The following is a 15,310-nucleotide window of genomic DNA, read 5'->3' as shown; positions in this document are numbered from 1 at the left end:
GTTTTGTAATTTCTCAGACATAAATTTTAAGAAAGCGCTTAAATAAACGTTGTACATTGCTGAATTATTATAATAGGCATATTAGGCATAAAAAGTATTACTAGTTTGTAGCGCCACCTAGAAACATTAGGAAGTCACTACTTATTTTGATGCGATGGCCATGCCTCACGTGGTGACCTACCTCCTCATCGCATCGTCGCTTCCCTCCACCCGCGGGCCCCGCGGCCCTTACCTGCTTTAGCTAGCTTGTCCGGTCGTTGCGACTGTGTAATCGCCGCTCCGTTACTTCTCAGGTATCCGTGGCATCGACTCCCAGACGACTGCTCATTGTCCGCCTAGCTATATTTTTTTATTTGAATGACGCTTCCTTGAGCCGGCGTACCAACCCTGTGACCTGGCTACGGTGATTCATTTGTAGAAATCAGCATGTTGCTTCGGACTCATCATCGCCGCAGCGAAGCATTGCACTGCTTTCAGTGATGTGCCTTATTGTCTGGAGCAAAGAAAAACGCTTCACTTCTGACAATTTTCGGAAGAAACTGCTGTCGAGAGGCGTCGGTTCGTTGCTGTATTTCGACGACGCACTTCAACGTTCTGGACAAACTTTGGTGAGTTGTGCCTTCATTTCAACGAATAGACGGGACTGTACTACAGAGCTTCAATTTTGTTACGAAAACACGCGTGGTTTTAGTAAGGGGCTAACTATCAGGAAGCTGCGCGCCACCGACTGTATGTACAGATACCGCGCACTGCTTCATTTTCGCAATACCTTCGTTCGTCGAGTACGTGAAAATTGAAATAAAAACGTAGGAAACGCTACAAGAATCGCGTTCAATGGCTATTTTTATTTCAGTAACATTTTTTTTTTTTGGGGGGGGGGGTTTAATCAACGCATGCACGTAATATGTTTAGCAAGATCGCTGTGTCGTCAGAGCGTGGGGATGGATTTATCTACTTTGCATTCTTTCCGGGACGTGTCCGCAACGTTGTCGTAAAAAGAACAAAAAAAAAAAAGACAAGTGGGGAGGGGGGCAGAGAAAACAAAGTCGTACTCGAGCAATGCATTGTGCGCGAACACTGATAGTACTCTAGGTAAGTAGATAAAAACGCTAGACTAAAGCTGTCATTTGTCGTACCCCGATCTTAGCGTGTTTCCATTTAACATAGTTTGTATCGAAACGTACGCCTTTCTCAGTACTCTGGATATATATATATATATATATATATATATATATATATATATATATATATATATATATATTGATGTAATGTTTTCCACTCAGACGGGGTTATTTCGAACTTTTCGTCTTAATGTGGCTTTAGTCCCGAGGTGTTTTCGTTTCCTTTCCTCTTTCTGCTGCGTCGTTTGTATACTCTGCAGTGATAGCGTAGCAGGACACTGTTGCACACGGCTTCTATCTTTGTCTTCCAGAAGAGCCTACGCTGTTGTCCTCTTATTTTAGAACAGCACGAAGATGAGGAACATACATAAAGGCGACATGAGTGTTGTGTCGTTTCCTACGTCCGTTTTCTTTCTCTTTCTTTTTCGCTCTAAAGCGTAGCGAAATGCAGTCGTCCAACTTTCAGCTCAAGAAATCACACACTCGTAGTTTGTGCTAGAGGCGTGAACAGGAAGAAGCACGCAGGTAAAATAGGTCGTTCCTGCACAATGCCCTTGTAGCGCGCGCAGTTCTGCTTCACCGCTCGACTCGTTCTTCCCGACGCTCGGGAGGAGTTTCCCTCCCGCCTCGGGTGGCGGGGGCGCTTCCCTTTCAGTAGAAAAGTACGCCTGTATTGCGGCGCGTGGAAGCAGTGCCGACTGAACAGCAATGCCAGTCGTCTAGCGAAAATCGACTGTGTGCAATTATCCGCCTTTTGCTGCACTGCGCAGGTCTTTCTTCCTTTTTGTCAAAAAAAAAAAAAAAATCCGAGGCGTATTTATTATTTGAAGGAAAGTTAAAACTGCGCGAAATAAAAAAACACACAAAAGGACAAGCGAAAGGAACACACAACACACCACGAGTGCAGATTGCCAGCTGTTTGTTCTTGAAAATCGTAGCATAGGCTATTTCAAGCAATATACCAGGCACGTGACCACATCGTGACTCACACTTGTACAGATAACATAAGAGAATTCTGCAGACAACTGTAACAGTGCTTGTACCGAATAAACATGAGGGGAAAAAAACTTGGCCAATCTATTCTACGCACAAACATTGAGCGGTCAAAAAACGAAGACGGCACATGTCATAACAGTAACCGAAGTGTAAGTGCAGGCGACAAGTGAGAGAATGAAAAAGCGCCATGGTACCTATAAAATGTGGTTAAAACAAGGTCAGCTCTAGTGACGTAAAAAGGGACCAAAGATAATGAAGATGACAGAATGAAAAGACAAAAATCAACCGAAATAAAGGCGCAGGTGACACTACTAAATGCCTGAAAACTGGTGAAAATGGCATAAGGGAAGAGTAATAAAACGCGGAATACATGATAAAGCTCAGCCTGAACTCGCCGAGCGATTACATGCACGGAAAAAAACCAAACGAACCGCGCGTAAAGGCTACCTTATTATATTTTTTTTTTTTCACAAGTGGCTTTCCAGAAAAGCCATGGATGGATGGATGGATGAATGGATGATTGAGGCTCAACCCTTTGAACCGGGCGGCGGCGGCGCGCGCCACCTAGCCTTGAATGGTACTATATGGCAATTTATTGGTACTAATGGCAATTTATTTGTGTAAAAGCGAAGCAGACAGCGTGCTGACAAACTTGTCGCTAGATTTTACAATGTGAAATGCTTCAACAGTCTTCCTTTCCGTCTGGTCTCTCGATCTGAACAAAAGGTCGCATTTTTCAAGATCGGCTTGCACCTGGAATTCGCCGGTCGCCTGTGTACTTGCCCGGTGCCGGATGGACTGCCGGAACTAACCGAAGGATTAGGACAAGGTTATGTTGACCGAGGGTGACCTGCTGTTTTCCTAGAAGGATCTTTTCAGTAGCGCGCTTCAACTTCTCTCTCCTTTCTCGCGCCCCTGCTTGCTTCGGCGGATTGGATTTCGACCTTTCCTTTCTTCATGAAGAACCACTTCTCTCTCGCTGAAAAGTCCAGGCCGGCACCGAAAGCATTGATCGCTACACGAGGCACGTTGTCCATTTGCACCCCGACCTCGCAGTACGCGAAGCTGGTTGACTGAAACGCCGCAGCTGTGCTGCGACCTCGGTGCGCGAAAATGCACTATTGGGTAACGGCACACGGACGCTGCATCGTGCTCTCGCGGCGCTGAGAAGGGGCGACCCTGCTGTCTGCACCGCTCCGAGGCCAGCGCCCTTGAAAAATGCCGGTGAAAGTTGCTGGCTCTGTGCCACGCGTATCGGCAGACTGATCGAGGTGACGGCACGACACGCACCTCCGTGTGTGGTTCCGCGTGCCGGCGCATGCGTGAGGCTATCGCGGGGTACACACTGCATGACGCAAACAGTGCGCAACGGGCAGACTGGAACGAGCGTTGCGATGAGTAGAACGTGGCCGATATTAATTTTCGCTTGCGGTACGCTTTACATCCACACAATAGTGTACGGAAGCAGCAGCGACCCGTCAATTAGATCAGTATTTCATGGATCTCTCATTTGAATAAATAAGTACAGGATACCTTTGGTTACTTTCGTTACAGCAGTACTGACATGATGATTCGTACTCATTTTTTTTTCTTTAAATGAAGGTCCGGAATTTCTGAACGCTAGCAAAATTACTGGCAAACTTCTGAGGAGGAAAAGAAGGAAGGAAAGATAGGGAGGTCAAGCAGACGCACGTCCGGTTTGCTATCCTACACGGGCATAGGGGTTTAAGGGATAAAAGTAAAGAAAGACGAGGGACGGAAGGTACTGTCAGTGTGAACGCGAGCGGTTGTCCATCACTTCACGCCTACAGTCGGTCAATGAGTCCAGTCGATTTCATGAATTGTAGCAGTGCCAGCGGCGCTTTGTAATCCTGCGACGCGTGGGGCCATGGCCGTGAATCTTAGTCTCTGAAAATGGTCTGCTATCTAATCGGTTTAACACCCTCCGACGAACGCCGCGTTCGATATCATGGAGATTACAAAAAACACAACACGTGCTCGATCGTTTCTTCACAGTTGCTCGAGTCACAGATCGGTGTGTCGGACATTTCAGTTAGGAATGAGAGGATTTCGCAAAGCCTTCCCTAAGCAGAGATGGCACAGTAAATTTGCATCACGGCGGGAGAAGTTCGATGGAATCTGCAGCTTCAGTGTAGGATCCACCCGGTGGAGATGGCAGTTCGAAAAAATCGGAGTGTTCAACAAAGTTTCATTCTTATTTTGGGCAAGTAAACTAACACCCCTCGCAGCGTCTGGCTTTAATAACGGTACAGCAACTGTCAGGGTTTCTTTATGGGCTGAACGGGCGGTATCATCAGCAAGGTCATTTCCGACGATGCCACACTGCCCCGGCAGCCACTGGAATATGATGTCATGTCCGTTTATGAAGGCTTGATGGAGAACCTCTCTGGTTTCAAACATCAGTTGTTCATGGGTCTTGCGTCGTAAGGCTGACGCAGACCCTGAAGGGCTGTCTTGGAGTCACAAAAAACGACCCACTATCGAGGTGCGATGTAATTAAAGGGATCCTGACACGATTTTGACGATTTTGTACAAACGTACTGAGTCATTAGAGTAGGCCCTTCTGATCATTAATTGACGCATTCAAGTGCTCCGCGTAAAGCGTGTAATTTATTATAAGGTCTTAAAAATGTACATCGCTGCAGATCGCAACACCGCTCGGCTGAATTTTCAGCCGCCCCTAACCATTTGACGTAAACTGCCCTAATGACGCTAGTAGGGCGAGCTATCCGATTGGCGGCCTGTACGCGTCATCAATAATGTTTCCAACTTTGTGGTGAACAAATGTTGTTCGTAATAGTTGGAAGGTTAGTTAATTTGTTTCTATAAAAAGAAAGTAACAAAAAGAGAATGCACAAGAACAATTTCTCACCACATTTAAGCACATCCAGCACACGGCAAGCGTCGTCTGCTTGTGCTACAACGTGTTCCGTTTTGACGAGAGCTCCGCGGTCTGTCTCGGTCTCAGTCTTTTCGCGAGCACCATGATTCGCTTTCGTTCCGTTCTGGGCGGTATGCGGATAAACGCAAGCGCAAGGGGACAAGGCCAGCCGTTTGACCGTGCCGTCTCACGGGATGAGCAGAAGCGCAAACGTGAATAGTCTGCACGGTGCAGTCACCTGGTGGCACAAAGCTCAACCAAACACAGTAACGGTAACGAAGTGTATTCTTTGCTGCTGGTGTAAATTTTTCGCGGGAGCGTCATAGTTAACACGTTGTTTTTGTAAATATTTAAAATGTTTTACACATGTTTAGAGCAATATTAGCTCTTTGTTTGGCTGGTTAAGCTTTGCGTCAACAGGTGGCTGGACCGTGCAGACCGATCAGGCCGTTCACGTACGTTTTGAAGTTCCTTCATCTGCTTGAGTTTACGCCTCCAACCATAGCCTCCATAGGCTATGCTCCAGCCAACCGTCGAAACGCCTAGCTCGCCTGTGGTTACTGGCATACCAGACACGTTCGTCGCTGCGACAGAATGTTCGCAACGCACGCTGCTTCGATAGCTCTCGCTTGTGGCCGATTGCCAAGCAGCTGGCCGAGAGGTTGGAGAGGCTTCGCGTGTTCGCTCATAGAGAACCATAAGTAGACGACCACGACGTGCCATCATGACGCACAGCCACTGAAGGCGGAGCTTAGCCCTGATCACTCGGCGAACGAGGTGAGAAGAAAATGCATTGCTATGGAGGAAGGTAACTTGTTAATTGACCGTAGCTCTCTTAATATGAGAAGCTTCACACAGATTGTGGTGCGAATGGTTAACTGTAGCTGTACCCTATGCGTTTGCAAAATTTGCCCGAACCGTTTCAGGGGCCCATTAATACCGGCGCGTCGGGCGGCAAGTTCTGTTGCCGTAGAGGTCGTTATGCGAGACATTTTGAACTTAATTGTGACGTGTAAGGCCGGGATGATAACAGCGTCTGTACATGTGGAGCTGGTGGATGAGACAGATCCATCGGTGTAAATGTGCGTTCTTTGTTCATAAGCCTCGTTCAGTAAGGACAGTGCCAGTTGACGTAGATGTACTGTTGAATGACGGGTCTTCTTCGTAGTTCCTGGAATCGTCAGGCGTATTTGTGGCTGTCGTAGGTACCACAGGGGTAACAGTGGCCTTGCTGTTAGTGTAAAGCCCGATGGAAGGTAGCCTTGATGTGTCGCAACAAGTTTTGAAAATGTGGCTTGAGGTCTTTGTGCTGGCGAATCAGCAATATAGTGAATGGGTACGCGACACAGATGTCGAACGTGTGCTCTAAGGTTGTCAGTCGTTATATATGTTGGAACCAAGTAGTCTCTAGCAATCATGATTGTTACATGAGTCGAGGCGCATCTTGGTAGTCCAAGACAGGTCCGCAGAGCCTGGCCTTGCAGGCTTTCGAGGGTATGAATATTCGTTTTACATGTGTTCGCTAAAACCGGCAAGCTGACGGAGCGCCCTGAATAAGTAAATATACAACCATTTCCACAGCCAGCTTCGGTTTCCTTTCTAAAATGTCATGACGCAGAAGGCGGCCACGTGAAATCTGGACATTGCGACGTTCTGACAATCGCTCTGGCTTTCTCGGTGGCCCGCTATGCTGCTACATCGGCCCTCACAACAAGAAGGAGCATAGCAGACGATCAAGCTAGCCGCAGCGAGTGTCAATGTCGCAATGTCCTTCCACGTGACCACCTTTTGCGTCATGACGTCACGGCAGAGTAACCTACAGGGAAACGAAAACGAAATTCCATGGTTGCAGAAAGGTAATATTATGTCAGCACTCCTTAAAGAACTCTTTCGACAATTCGGACTCGGGCTGTGATACCCTAGATTTCTGCTCGGCTTAGTTGGCAAAGTCCGGTTAGGAAGTATTTCTTTGAGCATCAAGGTCTGAATTTAAAAAAAAAAAACTGATCAGGTCCTCCTGCAGGATTCTGGCGCAATCAGGTGGACAGCAGCGTTTTCCTCCATCGCATATGGCACGATGCGCATTGTGGGTTCAAAAAACGGTAGGAAACTGAGAGGTTTGGTCACCTACAACCAGTTTTTAAGCTTCATTCTATACTGGGCTGCCTGGCGGCACCTTGCAACATCCAGACGGCGCTACGACGTGCCTCGATGTCAGCGCCGCCTCCCGCCAAGCGTTGTATCGAGGCAACTCACTCATTTATCACCCCAGCATCGCTGAGGCAAGCATGCGAAGAAAGCAAGACATTAAAAAATTGCATGGAATCACGCTTCATCGTTCGTCCGAATGCTACACTCGCGGACAACTTTACATGACAATGAAGAGAAAGCTACTGAGGCAGAGCGGGGGTGCACAAGTAAGCGCTTCTGAAAGAAGTCTCTCATATTCATTCGCGTTACTTTAAGCTGTGGAATATAAAACTTAAACACCTTATTTACAATAGTAAAACAACACAACAAATTAAAACTTCTTTCTGGGCGAGTTGGTGCATACTTGACATAAATATTGTAACAGCGCAAACACATGCAACCACAAAGTACCAAGGACGAGACACAAGCGCTGACTGTCAACTAAATTTTATTGACGGAATACGGATACCTTATATAAGGGGTATCCGTATTCTTTTCTACGTTTTACTTTTTTCTAGTTTTTTCTAGTTTTCTTGTTTTCCTGCGCCTGATTCCGTTGTCTGCCGGCACGTTCGTTCATCGATGCGCAATGTCATTTTCCCCGATTGTATCACTCCCTCGCCCCTTCACGTCTGCCTTTCCCCTTATATAAGGCATCCGTATTCCGTCAATAAAATTTAGTTGACAGTCAGCGCTTGTGTCTCGTCCTTGGTAATTTGTGGTTGCATGTGTTTGCGCTGTTACAATTTTTATGTCAAACACAACAAACCTCACCGAGCACTAAATGTGTCTCATTTTCCTGCTTTTCTGTTCTGCGTTTTGGTAAATGCGAAATCGTCGCACATGAAAAATACACTGATTCAGCATCGGTCCCAAGAAACCTAAAAACGCTGTCAGACGCTGCCGCGCTATGTGGCGTGAACAGATGTGCAGAAACTCCGCCCCCTTAGCTTTCCCTTCATTGCCGAATGCTCACGCTTCTAATACCAATGGCAGACATGCCAAGTCATGGCTCATGCGGAGCATGCGCACTTGTACATTTTCAAATCTCGGACACTCTTGCTTCGCGATAACCACTCGGAGGTGTTTCAGTTTCAGTTTATTCAGGCATGCATTGCCTAGGTTGAAAGGACTAAAGGCAGATGAACTCTGCCTGACTAAGGTCCCTCCACCCATACATGCTCATCATGCCCCTCCAGTTCTGCTTCCACCACCCGCTAGACTTCAGTGTGTGTTCTGATGCTACCGCCCACTCTGGAAAGCTTCAGCGCAATGTTCCATGGCAAATCAGTTATGCGCAAGCCCGCAAGGTAGAGGAAGGCTCATGAAAAGTAAAATGGCCATCCACCCGACTCTAGCACGAAGCTACAAAGGAAATGAATAACGGTTTCTCTGAAAGAAGGCCTAGCAGTTGAACAGAAATTTGTCCTGGCCCGGGGTTCGAACCCGTGGCCGACGCCTTTCCAGGGCGCTCGCTCTAGGCTAGCAGATTGCAGGACGAAGCCGAATTAATCGACAACTCAAAGAACAGGGACACTGAATATATCAAATTACTTATGCGGAAGCCCGTAAGGTGGAGGAAAGTTCATGCCCGACTGTGCCGCACGAAGCTACAAAGGAAACTCATACGTGCTTCTCAGTATATACCCGTGTATTGCGCAACCGCAGAATGCCACGTCGCGATGTGATTAATAGAAGCGAAGCGCATCGAAAGCGCTTGAAAACATTGTTTACGTCATTCGGCGAAAGAGATGGGGATCTGTACTCTGCACGTGCCTCCATAGCATGAAAGAACGATTTTCTTGTTGTCGTGGGTCGTCCAAGTTTTGCCCGCGCACTGTTTGCATTTTATAGATGGCTTGCCCCAACGCACGGAGCCCCAACGTTAGTCTTGCCCTCACGTCATCGTAGTGTAGCCGTCACGATTGAGCACCGGCACAGTGAAAGGCTGCGACCTGGACGCCACGCGAAAGCTATCTAGTACAGCATAGCGACGGAAACGCGCATGAAGTGTTTCTTCGGACGTCGCCACGCCGTATTTGAAGCTATACTTTGACATAACAATTCAATAGTCTGCCAGCACGGCTCGGCTCGTTATTCGAGTAGCTCGCTCTTTCGTGACACTAATTCGACGCTCTTTCGAGGCTTCAATTTTCGCTTACTTTAGTGTGCTCAAAGCGATTAGCCGCTTTTCGAGCTAATGCACAGAGTCGGGAGTGTGCCTAATATATTCACGCTACTAAAATTTCGATACACTTCGCTGGATCACTGCTACTCTGGCCACACTTTGAAGTAAGCGAAATGGAAAAAACTAAGATTTAGGGCCGCGTGAAGGTAGACATAAATCCGGATTTTCGTAATACGGGCTGCCTCACGGTGGGCCTCTGGGGCATTATTATGCATTGCAGCGCTATCGCACCTCCCTCCCTCCCGTACATCCCACAGTTGCGCTTCTGCTGCGACAGGCGGCGCGGCTTTGATACAGTTTAAACCTCATCAAGAAGTAACTGTGTAAACCAGCTGCGACGCTTTCTTTTTCATTGACCCAAATTTCGCCTTTGTAGTTTCGCCTTGTTTTCACTCTCCGACACGTACGAATCTGCTCAGTTTTTCGTTCCCCCGCCAGTTAGCGAGCGTCAACTAAAAATGAAAGGAAATTTCTTATTTTGTCAGCCCGCTTCAGGGCCGTTGCACTGACGTGCGACGTCCAGGTGGCAGCCATGGGCTCCCTAACGTGGTCCGGTCAGTAACCTTACCCTTTTGTTTAACAGTCATAGAAAAAAAAAAAAAGACGTATATAGAAGGCACCGAATGAAGTGTTCCGCGCCACTGCAACTATCCACGGACACATTCGCCCTACACCCCCCCCCCCCCCGCCTCGTTTTTTTCTTCTTTTGATTGTAACACGCCACCCAAGAACCTTCATGTCATTTTGAGACTTTGAACGCAAGCCGACGTGGAGTGCTCATGCGAAGCTCGACGAAAACCATGCTAGCAGGTGCGCTCAAGGTGTGGCCATCACGTGCTTTTACAGCGGCGTCGGTCAGGTAGGTTCGTCCGAGAGCTTTCTTTCTGGTGCTGGACCCACTCGTTCTTCGGTCCCGCCTTGGTTTCTTCGTTTTTGTCCGTATGATTATACGGGAGCTGATAGAGCGATAGCTGGTCTTAGCTGGATGCGCATTTTAGCGCCCGTAGCAGGATGATATCTGCGCGCCACCGAAAGCACTGAAGGAGAATAAAAGAAGGAATGTGATCTTGGTGTTTTTTTTTTTTCTAGACGCTCAGTTGCACGCATACTTCCTGGAAGAAACACATTCGTGACGTGGTAACCTACTTTGCTCGAGTAAATATTTTCTTACGTTCAGTGTTTACGCCTCAGAAATGAGCCGAGAGGCCGCACTCACGTTCGCACGTCAAACAATGTTCAGAAAAAAGAGAGAGAAACGTGAACGCTGATTCTCGCACCTTCTAAAGCCCTCCAGGTCGAAGTTTAAGGTGACCGCTGCGACAGGTCGTGAAGACCGATTTCGCCACGTTCAGAGCACATGCGCAGCGGGCCTGCCGCCTCCGTAATGATCGCCGCTTTCGCGCTGTAAGGCATCTTTGAAAGGAATGCCGAGGAGAATGCCAGCGTGGACTTCTTGATTGTGAGTATAAAAAGGGGAACAGACGCTATATTCTGCAGCGTCGTAGGGGAGGGGAATTTTAGGGTGAGGGTAAGGGTGCATCTTCTCAACCGCTCTTTACCGCTCCCCCCCCCCCCCCCCCGTCATCCCTGCCCGCCTTTTCACCACGAGGACTAAGCGGGTTTGTCATAGTGCAGGCTGTGGTCCCTTTCTTGGGACCATAGGGACCTTATATAGAGGCGGTACATATGCTTCTTACCATATAGTTACCTTCGGCCAGCTGAGGACTACCGGCATGCTTTGCAGCAGCAATGGCGTAGTGAAACTCGGTTTCGTACATCTCTCTCCCCTCCCTCTCTTGTTCTTTGTTTTCTTTTTCGTATGATTCAACCACTGCGGTAGCTTAGCGGCTTTTGCGGCCTTCTACTGAATACGAAGTAGTGACCTCGATTCGCAGCCATGGCGGCCACGTTCCCATATAAACATTAATGTGAAAACGACACATCACAGGATCCCCTATACTCATTTCGTTATGATTAGACTAGTTCATGGTTAGTGTAGGATAAACGAAGGGCTCTGCTACAGCGATCGTTAGTTACAGTTGTCATGCGTAAGCAGACTCCACCTGCAAATTTCGCATCTCATCACACTAGCTAATGACCTGCCATCCTCGACTGCTTTCTTCTTTTCCTTGGCACCCATTTTGTTGCTCTTGTTCGAGAGCGCCGATTATTTGCTCTGGGCATTACAAGGGCGTTGCCCGAATCCTCAACTTTTACTGCCCTCTTCTTGCCTTGCCTCTTAACTCAGCTACCATTTTCTGTTTCATTGTTCATTTCGATAGCCAAAATTAATCCGCAACTTTCCGATGTATTTACATAGCTCGATCGTGCTTATCCGAAACACCGTACATCAATCGGCGCTTTCGCGCCAACTTTTGCGAGAGGCATGCGTGTCAACTTCACGAAGTGTGGAATAGGTGGTGGTTGTGCGGGTGGGCAAATCAAGGGAAGGGGAGAAAACAAAAGTGGGGCAGTCAGTGGTCAAGCGATTACGAAAAACAGCAAACGTTTGCCGTGAATAAAACTCTGCATTGCATTGCCAACTCTCATCACGTTGTGGCGCAAGACTTAATTCAGGTGTTGCGATATTGATTACCGAAGCTGAACGTGTTATCGCTGCAGGGCACGCATCGAGCACGAAGGAAAGTCGTCTTTCCTCGCAGTACACCTTGCGAGGGAAGTCACGCAACGCTGTCTTCGACAACTCCAGGCGCCCAACTCCCGTTGAAAATAGTTCATACCATTCGCATAACAGCGTAACCTAACTCGGCACGCTAAGATGCAATGAGATGTAAAACGTCGGGCGCCTGTGCACGCGTATTAGCAACAAGCATCGAAATGCCGCCTAGAAAGTAGCTACGCACATAGCGCGTTCTTACATCAGCATATCTGTCCCGTAATCTACTAAGGCTTTTCCTATCCGCTCCCTATAAGTTATATCCGTAAAGCCGTCGTGTGGTCGCAGTGTTACTATCTCACAATGGGTCTGAATGTAGGCCGAGTACCGTACCATCAGCAGCAGAAGCAGGAAAAGCCGGCTTCTTCCTTCGGCCCGGCTTACGCTGCAGTACAGATACGTATGTCTCTCCATCCTCGCCGTATAGTCTTCATTACACGCTCTCCGGAGCGGTAATAGCAAACAGCTAGCCGCAAATAGATTAGCCCGGCGAGCGGCTATCTTCCAGAGATTTTGTAATGATGGCCCAGTTTCCTGTGACAAGAAAGTCGCTCGACTGTCTCTGTAGAAGACGCGCCGTGATCTGGATAATTATCTCGGCACAGTTTTTTGCTTCCTTTGTCCCTGCAGCTGCGGCGCCTTGGGTGACGCCTTCCTGGAGCTCTCCCGCGGAAGTTTCTGGGTCCATCACGGAGACTATCGCTTGGCCGCGTATACGCCGCAGACTGGAGCGAGTCTAGACTTTTTTCTTTCTCTCTCTCTTTCTTGCACGTGCGTCGATCAGCGCCGTTACAGGCTACGTGAGAGTGCTCACTTCCCGCGTATCAGCAGTGTGCATAATCGCATGCGCGCACATAATCGCGCGATCCATTATGCCGCAATACAGGTAGAGCCGGGAAGTGGACGTGTAATCTCGCCGAGGCGGACAACGAGGCCTGACTAGTATACATTCATGACACGCGGAGCTCCGCTTTGGCCAAGCGGAGTCGCACACACCGATCGTTTGAATGCCGCCCCCCCCCTCTCTCTCTCTCTCTCTCTCTCTCTCTCTCTCTCTCTCTCTCTCTGCGCCTGCGCGTTCTTTCTCCTCACACTCATCAGAGTCGCATGAGACGCGGCAGCACCCATCAATCGATAGTGACGGCGAGCAGAGGTCCGTGCTGCATTTTGCGGAAACGGGCTACGGCCAATTCCTTGCTGTGGCGCGCTGAGGTACGTGTCCGCCGCTCTTCGAAGTAGACTTCAGACCGCCGTGGTGGCTCGGCGGATATGTGGCGCTCTGCCGTTGTGCACGAAGCCGCGAGTTCGACTCCCAACCTTCGCGGCTGCGTTTCGACGTGGCGAAATGCGAGAACGCCCGTGCTGTATGTAGATTTCGTCGCACACTGGGACGAGTCCCAGGTGTGGAGCTATCCACTGCACGACGTTTCTCATGGCCACGCGGTTGTTTGGGACATTGAATGAATCAATTAGCCAATGAATCAAAGTGAGCGTCTGTCATGCGAAAACCGCGGCCCCTTCGTGGCCGCCAAACGCGCAACTGAAACGCGTTCACTTGAGCACGACCCCTTTCTCTTTGCGGTGCCCTTGCAGTCATGCCTCGATTTTGGCCGGAATGATTCACTCGCCTGGTTTCGCAGCCCCCGAAACGCGAGAATGCCCATGTAATTAGGCCATGCGTAACTTCGGAAAAACTAGAAAAGTAGACCCAACCTTTCCTCCGCTGAGTCTGTCCCTTTTGCAACTTCAAGGTATTTAGAACAAATCAGTGTTTCAAGACTGCCACGCAATCTTTCATGCGCTGGAAATCACGAGCAGTTGTCGTTTGAAGAATTTCAGAATTTTTCTTTTCCTTTACTGTTCTTTTATTATTGTTGTTGTTATTATTGTTTAGAACGGCCCAACAAGTTTCGCAGCACAATTGAAACCAAGTACTTTCGAGCGTCGCGTGGCCTTCGAGCCACCTAGCCCAACGAACTAACTAGCCCAAGCAAGAGTTTTACTTGAGCATACTCCTTAGTGCATGCGGCTTTGGAGTGACCAATGATGCAGGCATGTGCTCTGAAAAAAAAAAGAAATCGCGAATGAGAAGATTACGGTAGTGCCTCGTGACTACTAACGTAGTTAATACAGACGAGTGGAAATAAAGGCAACTTCGCAGAACTATGCGGTCAGTCCGTCCGCGCTGTACGGCGTGTAGTAATAGGTGCATATATTTTAATGCATTTACTTCTCATTATAACGCAGTGGCCTGCGAAATGGTGAGAGGAAAATTAAGATGGTCACTGTGGAGTACTTTTTTTTTCTGTCTGGTTAACGCAGGCATGGTTTCTGATCGAACGAATAGAAACATCGCTGGGCAACCATATAACTCGACGCCGTTCGAGTGCCGCAAGGACCCCACGTGGAGTCTGTGCACGTCTGCACCGCAGCTGCTGCCTTATCTACTTCGTGGACGGCGCTAGTCACATTAACATCAGGCTGGCGCGCCTTTCCATTTCTGCCGCGGTGTATTAGGCGAATGACTGCGTAGGAACATATTCCGAACAGGAACCCGAGTATCGGAAGTTTTCCTAGCAATAACACAGCAAGTTGGGTGAGTTCGTTTCCGTTCCTATAGCAACTGCTGCTACTTTGTCCGGTTCGCTCATGACGCGTCAATCATTTTGGCACGTGCGGCTCTTGAATAAATCTCCCCTTAATTTCGCATGCTTCGTACGACAAATTATCAACCGCGGAGCTGCCGAGGCCCGGATGTGCAAACGATATATATATCAATCACCGTTAACGCGTAAAAGACACCACTAATTATTCATACCATCATTAATGATCGTAATTGCCGATTTCTCTATGCGAAATTTAAGATCTAGATTTGTCGTCGCGTTGCCACACATGTTCGCAAGCGTCTGTAAATGTCTTGCATTGTCTGCTAGTAGCACTCTGTCATCCTCATACATCAGTCCGTGGACCTTCTGTTGCGCTATTTGTCTCTTGCGCACGTGCGATAAATGAAACCCTAATTCACTGTTTCGCAGTCGTCTTTCTATGCCCTTAACATAAAGCGTGAACAACAACGGAGACAGAGGGCATCATTGCTTCAATCCTTGGTGAATTTCCACCACTTCATTGCATTTTCGGCCTTCCCATATAATGTACACTCGGTTGTCTCTATATGTCTCCCTCAGCAGATCCACAAAATCCACAATTTCGCATGCTCCACAACCGCGGAGCTGCCG

General features: G+C 48.3%; 1 protein-coding gene across 1 annotated transcript in view; it reads left to right on the top strand.

The window, feature by feature from the left end:
- The first annotated feature begins 180 nt into the window (after window positions 1–180).
- The window catches only part of Hmgcr (HMG coenzyme A reductase), an 81,175-nt gene continuing 66,045 nt past the window's right edge, over window positions 181–15,310 (top strand). Inside the window, exon 1 of the mRNA XM_075684553.1 lies at window positions 181–608. The gene's annotated coding sequence lies outside the window, so the exon portion shown is untranslated. The remainder of the gene's footprint in view (window positions 609–15,310) is intronic.

Source organism: Dermacentor variabilis, chromosome 3 (genome assembly GCF_050947875.1).
Source record: "Dermacentor variabilis isolate Ectoservices chromosome 3, ASM5094787v1, whole genome shotgun sequence".
NCBI classification, from domain to species: Eukaryota; Metazoa; Arthropoda; class Arachnida; order Ixodida; family Ixodidae; genus Dermacentor; species Dermacentor variabilis.
Note: the sequence above shows the minus strand (reverse complement) of the source record. Positions and strands in the feature narration are given on the sequence as shown.